General features: G+C 35.2%; 1 pseudogene; it reads right to left on the bottom strand.

Annotated features, from left to right (window-relative positions):
• Window positions 1-4,622: 4,622 nt before the first annotated feature.
• Window positions 4,623-5,941, bottom strand: LOC116124422 (annotated as a pseudogene).
• Window positions 5,942-10,770: the final 4,829 nt, after the last annotated feature.

The following is a 10,770-nucleotide window of genomic DNA, read 5'->3' as shown; positions in this document are numbered from 1 at the left end:
AGCTATTAAACTATATTCTGGATGGTTTGGATTCAGAGTATGATGCTGCCGTGGTTAATATAACAACTAGACTGGAATCTGAGGTTGATCCAATATCTGTTCAGGAAGCTCAAATTGTTTTACAAAAACTTGAACTTAGGTTGGAGAAATCACATGCTGTAATGAACACAATGATTCATAATGAGTTTCATAGTAGTTCAGCTAATGTTGCTAGTGTTTCAGTGGCGAATGAGAACAAGAAAATTGAGCCTGATCAATCACCACATATTTCTGGAAATCAGTATAACACAATGACCTCAGCTATACCACAATTTACTAGATTTAATTCCTCTTACTTACCTACTGGTCAGAATTTACCTGTCGTTGGTACATCTCAGCCTCAACCTTATTTTAGTAATCAATTTCTAGAGGATATGGTGGTGGCCGAGGTAGAGGTCATACAGGAGGTAGAAACAAATTTTTTTTGTCAAGTTTGTGGAAAAGCTAGACATCTTGCCTTACATTGCTATCACCGGTCTGATGTAAATTTTACTGGACATAATTCTTATGTCAGAGGCAACTTTAATCCACCTGGTTTTATGAGATCATCTGCATCTTTAACAGAAGGACAATACACTTTTGCTCCTTCTGCTCCTCCTCCTCATTACACACAAGGCAGTGTCTCTGGACCATTACCATTGTATCAACTTGGATACCACACTCAATTCTTGCCAAATGCTGGTCCACTTTCTACACCTACTGCAAATCAGCCAACAACTCATAATGTCAGTCAATCCAATCAAGTGTTCATGGCACAATCTCAATCTTCTAATCAAACACCTATTGCTATCAATTATGTTGCTTCACCAACCTCTGTTCAAGATGCAGCCTGGTATATGGATTTAGGAGCCACGAATCATGTTACTTCAGATTTTTCACAACTTACAACAAGCTCTCCCTACACCAGAAATGAACAACTCCAGGTTGGCAATGGTGAGTTGTTATCAATCTCTCATACTGGTTCTGGTACACTACTCTGCCCTGTTAAAACTTTGCACCTCAAACATATTTTATTTGTTCCTCATATCACAAAGAATTTACTTAGTGTATCCAAGCTCACTAGAGATAATGATGTTCTTGTGGAATTCTTTACTGATCACTGTGTGGTCAAGGACAAAATGTCTCAGGTCATTCTTCTTCACGGGGTACTTAGAGCTAGACTTTATCGCATTCAAGTCCCAGTTCATTCACCGTGTTCTTCATCTAATGCAGTTTTGGATCTCTCAGTCTCCTTAAAGTCCATCAGCAGCAGTCTTGTTCCTCCTATCAGAGTCTCTAATAAGAATGTTGATATCCTGTCTACAACTCAAAAATTGTATTCCACTTTCAATAAGTGTACACCTTTGAATGTTTCTGTCAATAATCAGTCTTGTATTGGTCATGTTAATCCGTCTGCTTTAACTTCAGTTGTAACTGATACATTTATTAGCAATAAATTGAATGCTTTTCCAACCTGCAAAACTGATTTTATGCTATGGCATAAACGTCTTGGTCATCCTAGCATTTCAGTACTCATAAACATTCTTAAAACTTTAAAATTATCTCATCCTGCGAAACCAGACATCAAATTTTGCCAAGCCTGTCAGTTTGGCAAACTACATCAGTCTACCTACCCCAAGTCTGGTTCTTATGCATCCAAACCACTTGAACTTATTCATTCAGATCTTTGGGGACACTCACCAATCACCTCCCTTGAAGGCTTCAAATATTACATACAATTTTTGGATGACCATACTAGATTTACTTGGATCTTTCCTCTAAAGAACAAATTTGACACTTACACCATTTTTACTCAGTTCCACAAACTAGTAGAAAAACAATTTAATGCCTCTGTCAAATGTGTCCAAACTGATTGGGGAGGGGAGTATAGGAGTTTGGTCTTTTATTTTAAGGATCATGGCATACTCTTTAGGCATCCTTGTCCTCATGCTTATCAACAAAATGGGAGAGTAGAGAGGAAGCATCGTCAGATTATGGAACAAGGTTTAACTCTTCTTGCACAAGCTGGTATGCTACTGAAGTATTGGTGGTTTGTGTTTCAAACCTCAGTTTATCTTACAAATAGACTTTCGTCCCCTGTCCTTGATAATCTCTGTCCTTTCCAGAAACTCTTTCATACTATTCCAAACTATTCTGCTTTCAAGATTTTTGGTTGTGCAATTTATCCATTTCTGCGACCCTACAATGCTCATAAGTTTAATTTCCATACTGTTAAATGTACGTTTGTTGGGTAGTCTTCAACATAAAGGTTATATGTGTTTAGATCCTTCTGGTCGAGTTTATACATGTCAGAGTGTTCGTTTTGATGAGTCTCACTTCCCATTTCATACTTCCTCCAACTCTGCTTCAACATCTACAACCGCATCGTCTGAATCCTTGCCAGTTGTTCCTGTCTCTTTTTCTTGGTCTGTTCCCACTTCAGTACCTTTAACCAATGTGTCTAGTAACGTTAGTCCTACTACATGTGATCAGTCAGAATTTCCAGCAAGATCTTCTATTTGTCCCACTACACATGCTCATTCTAACTCTCCAGGTTTATCTCCAAGTAACCCGTTTTTGTCATCTTCACAACTGTCTCCTACTCTATCTTCTTCCAAACAAATTAGTACTTCCTCTAAAGATCCTTTTCCACATTTAGACTCTATTCAGTCTCCTATAACACTTTCTTCTAATGAGTCATATGATACCTTTCCTCTTGAAGTCAGCTTACCTATACCTGCTCCTACAACTCATCATGCACAAGATAAGCGCTTAAACACTCATCCCATGCAAACCAGATCCAAGACAAAATCTCTCCAAACTGCTCTTGTGTCCACTTCATCTTGTAATGTTACAGAACCAGTTACTGTATCCGAGGCTCTCTCTCATTCTTCATGGAAGGCAGCCATGCAGGCTGAATTTGATGCACTGCAGTCTAATCAAACTTGGGAGTTAGTTCCCGTTACTTCTGATATGCATCCAGTGGGTTGTAAGTGGGTGTTCAAAGTTAAAACCAATCCTGATGATTCCATTCAACAGCTTAAAGCAAGGTTAGTGGCGAAAGGATTTCAGTAGACTCCTGGGATTGATTATCTAAAGACTTTTAGTCCTGTGGTAAAATCTCCAACAATTAGAGTTATCTTGAACCTTGCAGTTAGCTACGGGTGGGACATCCAACAAGTGGATATTAATAATGCATTTTTGAATGGGGAGCTCATTGAGACAGTTCACACACTACAAGAAATATATTATATTGTGACAAAATTAATTTTGTCAAAAGCTATTTTGTCACAAGTAATATATGTATTATGAAAAAATAAAAAAACGTCACATTAAGTATGACAAAAGGAATATATAGTGACTAAAACAAATAGTATCATAATATTTTATCACAATAAAGAAATTCATAAGAAATATATTGAAGAAAAACAATTTTATCATAATATTTCGTCACAAATTTTTGGCGCCAAATTTTGGCACCTAGGTAAATTGTTTATTGTGACAAACATATTTTGTCATAAAACATTTTAGTCACTATATTTAGTTATACATGNAATGGCCGAATCCCCTTAATGGAGGGGTCTTCTTCATTTTATAACAAATCGAGGCGTGTAATCATCATTAAATCCATGGGTTGGTGTGATTGTCAGGATGTAATCCGGCTTTATGTCCCATTTTCCTTTTTCCAAGCTGATTTCGCACGACTTGCTGCAGAGGAATGGACGCGTGTGAGCTCCACATTACCTTGCAGATCTGACGTGTGCATGTTGCCCTGACGGGAGCAGGTCACCCGTAACGTGACTCTTCCCACGTCAGCCCTTTGTTCTCCCGGGTATAACATATTCAATCAAGATGACTTTGATAATAAATAAACAATTTTGCAATTTATTTAGTCTAAAACTCTGTTCCCAAAATGTCTCTTTTGTTGAGGCCCAGATGTTTAGTCTTATACTTTGAAGCGAGCAGGCGTAGAAAGACGTGGGAGCCCAATAAAGATGAAGCTTAAACCAAACCCCACCCTATAAAAGCTAGAAGACAAATAAAATTGGCCACGAAGCAACAACTAATTAGAAGCAAGCAAGCTGATTCTAATCCGCAACGATCCTATACCACACTCCTTTCAATTCTAGATCACTTCAAACATAAAAGCAGGCAATATTGATGATCTTTGTTGAAGGCCAAACTGGATAATACACATTTTCCTTCCACGATCATCGGTTGATTGACAAAAGTTTCCTCCCTGTTGGTCCATATTACTTCACTCACATCAGCTGCGTTTTTAATATGTGGTGGACTTTGCTCGACCAATTGCGGCAAATTAACTTGATTTTTCAACCATGTTTGTAATCTTTGGATTATTAAATTGGATTAATTTACATAATATATTTCCGTTCTCCCGCCATTTGATCATCTAAACATATTTGCAGAGCTGCAAACTTATGTTAGGGTTCTCTTGGAAACTTAATTTCCAGTTATCAGGATGTGAAGTAAGACTAGAGAAATAAAAGGAAACGAGCGACATGTTTGTAAGTGTTTTTTTTTTTTTTTAGAAGTCTTCCTATTACTACATTAATGGTTAGAATTATAATCCAACAGAAAGAACTTCAAGGTAATCTGTATCTCACAAGACTACTATAAGCGACTGAATTATTCATTAGTGTAACATTGCAAGGAATTATATTAAACGTTGAGGGGCGTGGGCAAATTCTAGGGCGCATGTAGAGCAATGCACACTCCGGACCTGATCTTTGATCAGGAAGATTACGAATACAATTTCTTCTCACGTCAAGAACCCCATTCTCAATCAGCTTCATACACAATGTCCCGACTTCAGTGAAATAATTATTAGACGAAGATAAATTCACCAAATTTCCCAGTGTACACAACACTTGGGAACATGTCCGTACAGCATGTTTCCAGCAAATTTGAGCTACTCTATCTTCTCCAAGCAACCCAGCAATAATGGTAATGGACCGGTTAAAAAATTGTTAGTAGCATCAATAACCGAAGCTTTTTTCAGAAACCCTAGTTCATATGGGAGACAGCCTGTTAGTAAATTATTCATGAATAAAACTTCCTTAACGTTGAAGAAGCGTTGCCGATGCTCCTCGGTATCGGACCGGTGAATTTTCTGTTAGCTAAGGTGAGATAACGTGACGGTGTAGAACCGAGAGTATCCGGGAGAGTTCGAATGAAATTATCGTTATTCAGGAAGAGTATGTCCTGGTTTAACAAGAAAATTTGGAGAGGAACAGAGCCCGAAAAGAAATTATATCCAATATCTAAAAACGATAGGCCACTCATCTGAAGAATTTCCCGAGGAAAAGAGCCGGAAAATTTGTTGTAACTTATGTCTAGCTCGTATAAAATTGGGAGTGTTGAGAGTTTTGCTGGTAAGGCGCCAGAAAATTTATTGGAATTGGCATGAAAGAGAGCAAGATCGGGAAGTTAATCGATGAAGCCCTCAAGAGTTGGGGCTTCCAGGCCGAAGCCGCTGAGGTCGATGGAGGCAAGGGCTGTTGCAGATTTATTGTACGGTGGGTGATCACAGTGAAAGCCTGTGTAGTTGCATATATCAGATCCAACCCAAGTGCAAGGTGATGTTAAAGGGATCAGATGTGATAGTGTTCTTGAAGGTTTGTATAATGGGGTAAATAAGGGCGAGTCCTTGGTCTAAGAAGGATGAGATATCTGGTATTAGTGGTAGTTGAGGCAATTGAGAGATTTGAGAATCGTTTTTGCAATATGCACAGAGAAAGCACGGAAGGAGGAAGATGAGAGTTTTAGTAAAGAGTTTGATGTGAAAGTTAATGAAGATATCAATTTGATAAATGAAAAAGAGAAAGAAAGTGACGAGTATAAAAAGATTTTGATCTGTATTTTTACAGTGTGCTTGTTGAAGGCTCACTGACAAAAATAGCATATGTCATATATGATATTGTTAGTAATTGTGGTCGGTACGAAGTCTTTTTTTTTTGTGTTCGGGTCAGCTTGAGTATACCTCGACTAATTCTCGAGACCTATTAAATATCTTACAAACCTAATATTCCAATGTAAGTCACAAAAATGGTAGACGACCTCAAGGTTCGAACCCAAGAAATTAATAAAGAGAGTAAACATTCTTGAGCGCCAAACAAACACTTTGGGGTTGGGATGAAGACTTTTAAGAATGTGAAATGCTACATGATTTAATTAAGTCACATATATTAACTTTTCAATAATGTTACAGACATCGAATTTTTTCACCAAAGGACGTGGCATCCAGTCAGACGCTGCCACGTTGGAGAGAAAACACATATTTTGTAAATGAACGGCCGTTCAACAATTACGGACGTCCATCCATATTTGAGGGACGATCGTTTATCACGAATGGATGAGCGTCTATAAAAAAGACAATAGACTTCAGTCCATATTATATGGACGGGTGTCCATTGTTAATGGACAAACGTCCATAATTTAAATTATAAATTTATAAAACAACAAAAATGACTATCTTATATGGACGGATATCCATATTCAATGGACGACTGTTCTTATTAGATAGACGATTGTCCATCTTATATAGAATCATCATTCATATATAATAGACTGTCGTCCATAACTTAAATTATAAAAGAAGAATAATGGACGCCCAGCTAAATTATATGGACGGCGTCCATTTTCAATGCTGGTGAAAGAGAGAGGAATGCCGTAAAATCATTTAAAAGATGTGAATGTGGTTTCAAATATCAACTTCAAGTCTTAAACAGTGAAGAATTCTTCGGTTTGTGTCTGAATGTGGATAAAATATGGCTGCCTCATGTTGATTATGGGAAATGTGCATGGAAATAGTATCTTTATTCTAAAGTTTTCTTTTCACATAAGTACATTTGCTTTACACGTATTGTATTATCCTTTTATTTTCTTATTAAAAAATATAATATCCAAGTGTAGTTAAAAGAAAGGATGTGAAGTGTGAAAATGGACACTAGCAGTATCTTCAAATTGAATAATTTTTTTTTACATCTAATAATGAAGGCCGTCCATTGAATATTGATGCTTGTTCATATAAGATGGACGGTGTCTATTTTTGTTGTTTTATAAATTTACAATTTAAATTATGAACAGATGGACGTCCGTCCATTGACAATGGATACCTGTCCATAAAATACAAACGAGAGTGCATTATCCTTTTTGTGGATACTCATCCATTTATAATGAACGACTGTCCATCAAATATGAATGAGCGTTTGTAATTGTTGGACAACCATTCATTTAAGGAATATGTGTTTTCTCTCCAACATGGTAGCGTCTGACTGGATGACACGTCCTTCGGTGAACAAATTCGGTGCAAAAATTTGGTGTCTGTAGCATTATTCATTTTATATAGATACACAAAAATTCTCAGATAAAAATACTATTCCTAAATGATATTTTTTTTACCGTTTTCAATGCAAAAAATTATGTTTGTTGGGAAGAGAGTTGGAGATTTAACTCACGTTAAAGTGTGGTTACCCATTTTAACTGCAGCGGAATAATTACAAGTGGATTAAACATTTCCAATTCAAACACATCAAACATAAGTGAAGAAATTAAAGAACACAGCCACATACATGGTTCAACTAAATCTACTTTTAGCCTACATCCATGAGACCTTGTTTAGATCGAAGCAATCCACTAAGTTAAAAGCATATTACAAGATATAATTTAAAGCTGATCTAAGTTATAGTAAAAAGAACTCCCTTTTCAACTTTACACTTAGCACAACACTTTGAATCCTTAACATGTTACAACCTTTTGGATCTTCTTCACGTTGGGAACACACCCATAAACAGCTTGTGAAACACCAAGCTTCAACCACCAACACCACGCACCAGTATTAGCAAAAGAACCATGTTCTAATAGCCATCAATAACGTGTCTGATATGGTGAGGTTTTGACACAAATATGGAAATGAACCTTGAACCTTAAGAGAAGAAATACTCTAAGAAAATCAGAGTACAATGAAACAAAATATTCAAAAAGGTTCTACTTCATACATGCAAGAAGAAGAATTATATAATGAAAGATTTCTTACTCAACAATATAGTGCCAAGTTAGCCAACAAAAGACTAACACATGTTTATCTAAATAAGAAAAGTTTTCTTTCTTTTTGGTTTGGACCACAAAGCAAATCGGGAAAATAACTTTATTCTTTAGGACCACTTAAGGATATTATGATACATGTAAAAATGTCTTAAAAAGTGAGAGACAAAGATAAACAATATCTTTTTTACTTTATCAGACATGCAAGTTTGCAAATATCTGAATTGAGAGTAAAACACAAACTGTTATGCATACACACTTTAAACGAAGCAAACAAAGACTCAAGTCTGACAATCAGTGTACACGCAGAATTATATGCATACATACAACTCATAAGTTTGACAAATATGAGTTTCCACCATGTTTAAGTTTATTTCTTCTATGAACAATTTTATTTTCGTCAGCTTTTTGTAATTCACTTCCATAATAACTTACAAGACGGTTATTTAAGGTTATTTATCAAGTATTCTACTCGTACTAAAATTATCACCTTTCATTGGTTGGTTGTACTGTAATATATTTCATGTAAGATTTTTTCGACAAAATAGTATTGTGTTCACATAGTTTTCCAAAAGCAATGATAAAACATTGAAGGAAATCCGTGCACGAAACAAAGAGTAGTGGGAGGAGGATAACATATTTTGGAAACTTTAGTTATTATTTGCTTGCGTAGTGCTTACCTGCTTTCGTTGAATTTTTGAGTGGTGGTACATATATTAGAAAAATTAGGTCAGAAAATTCCAATTTGCAGTATCAATATGGAGTTAACTACTTATTATGAAAGCACTTTCGATGTCGACTACATGAATAGCGTAAAGACCAAACTCTGCAGCTGCCATTTAAAAAAAAAAAAAAATGTATAGTTAAGTTAAACAATTTATGTAGAAAATAAGATGCTATCGTGTTCATAATCAAATTTGGTGGGTTCATGAATCTGGAAGCGTTTAATTATAGAGTTAGTTATCATTCATTTTTTAGATAAAATTAATTGAAGAGTAATATTATTGTTAGGATATTGTGGTTTGTTTTCCTATTTGTTCTTATGTGAAATTTTATGTCTTTAAGAAAACTATTTGGCAAATAATACAATTGTAAATATGAATAGAATTTAGGAATCCTAATAGAAATTGAAATATGAATCCTATTAGAAAAAGAATATCTCACAGACTACATATAAATATAAGGGTGATAACCAATTCAAGGTTATATGGTTGTGAGAACACAAGTATTGGATGTAAAGGTTATTAAATATTATGAGTAGAGTGTTTTAGAAACTGAGATTGTTTCTGCTTTATTAATTATATGAATCGGATTTATGATGTTTTGTACTCTTGTATATTGTGTTTATGAAATTATAGTGGATTTTTCTTATTTGTGAATGTAGTCAGATTATACCAAATCACGTAAATATTTTATCTTTTTGTTTGATGTGATTTAATTCTTATGTTATTTATGTGGAAAGTATATGTTTTTTGTTGCGTAATCTCTAAACAATTATTACTTATGTAATGTTTATATTAATTGTCCTGACATTGTACTTAAGCAAAGATATGATTTCTTATGTCGACATTTTTCTATTAATATTAACTGACGACACTAAATGATGCCCAAATAAAAAATAAAAAAAAACCTCCTTCATCTGTACTATATAATATAACGTAATTTTATCGACACCTAAAACTAACTTCTCTCACATTTTATACGGGAAAGTTTGTTTGAAAATATATTTATTCTTTCATTTGGTAAATATCCATTACTAATAAAGTGATCGAGAATGAAGTCAAGTGAGATGAATTTGACAGTCATGGAGCAAGTGTGTAAGTAGATTTTTTCTTTTATTTTTTTAAGATTGTTGATGTGTGTTTGGTTCAATATACGAACCTAACGTGTTTACTTTGTTCAATAAAACCAGTGAAAATTCTTCAGCCTAGCTAGGTCCTTGCTTAAGTTCGTCCTGGTCTATGTCTTACAGCTAGTAAAACTTTATAGTAGTATAGAATTTTTTTTTTTCGTTTAGTTCTTCCTGGTCACGTTTCACAGTTAGAAAACTTTTAAAGTGTATAGAAATTGTTCCAGTTTTTCGTTCAGCTTTCCTTCTCTACTGTTTACACATACGTAAGCTTGAAGAGTTTTAATCCCCTTTTTCATATATTTGTCAAACGCCCATCAATTCTCCCCTTCTAGAAAACCAAAAATAAGAAGTTATAAACTATAGCTTTAGCTCTTTATACACATTTTCTCTGTTACCTGCAAACACAAATTTTATCTCAATTTTTACATTCTGAATTATAATTGTTGTGTGCGATTTTCCCATCAAGCTTGGAGCATTGCGAGGTTATACCTCGATCCAGAATCAATTCGACTCAATCAATTATCCGACCTAGCATAAGCTCGTCAAGTTGTTGCTTGACCCAGCTAGCACAAACTAGTCGCGAACCAACTCACAAATAACTTCGGATCTCGGATATCTCGAGAGGAATCAGATCGACGACAATCTTGGTGCGATGATAGCGCCCAATCGCAAGAATATCAAAGTTGCATTTCAATCTTAATTGTAATCCCTTTATTTTTGCTCTTTCCTTTATACAAAATCTATATATAAACCCCCATCAACGATGAGAAAGGGGTTAGCAAATTGTTCTAGGATTATCACTGTAAGCTTTCACAGCAAATATAAAAACAATGGAC

The sequence above is a fragment of the Pistacia vera genome, unplaced genomic scaffold, assembly GCF_008641045.1.
Source record: "Pistacia vera cultivar Batoury unplaced genomic scaffold, PisVer_v2 Contig152, whole genome shotgun sequence".
NCBI classification, from domain to species: Eukaryota; Viridiplantae; Streptophyta; class Magnoliopsida; order Sapindales; family Anacardiaceae; genus Pistacia; species Pistacia vera.
The sequence above is the reverse complement of the archived record's forward strand: the minus strand, read 5'-3'. Positions and strand labels throughout refer to the sequence as shown.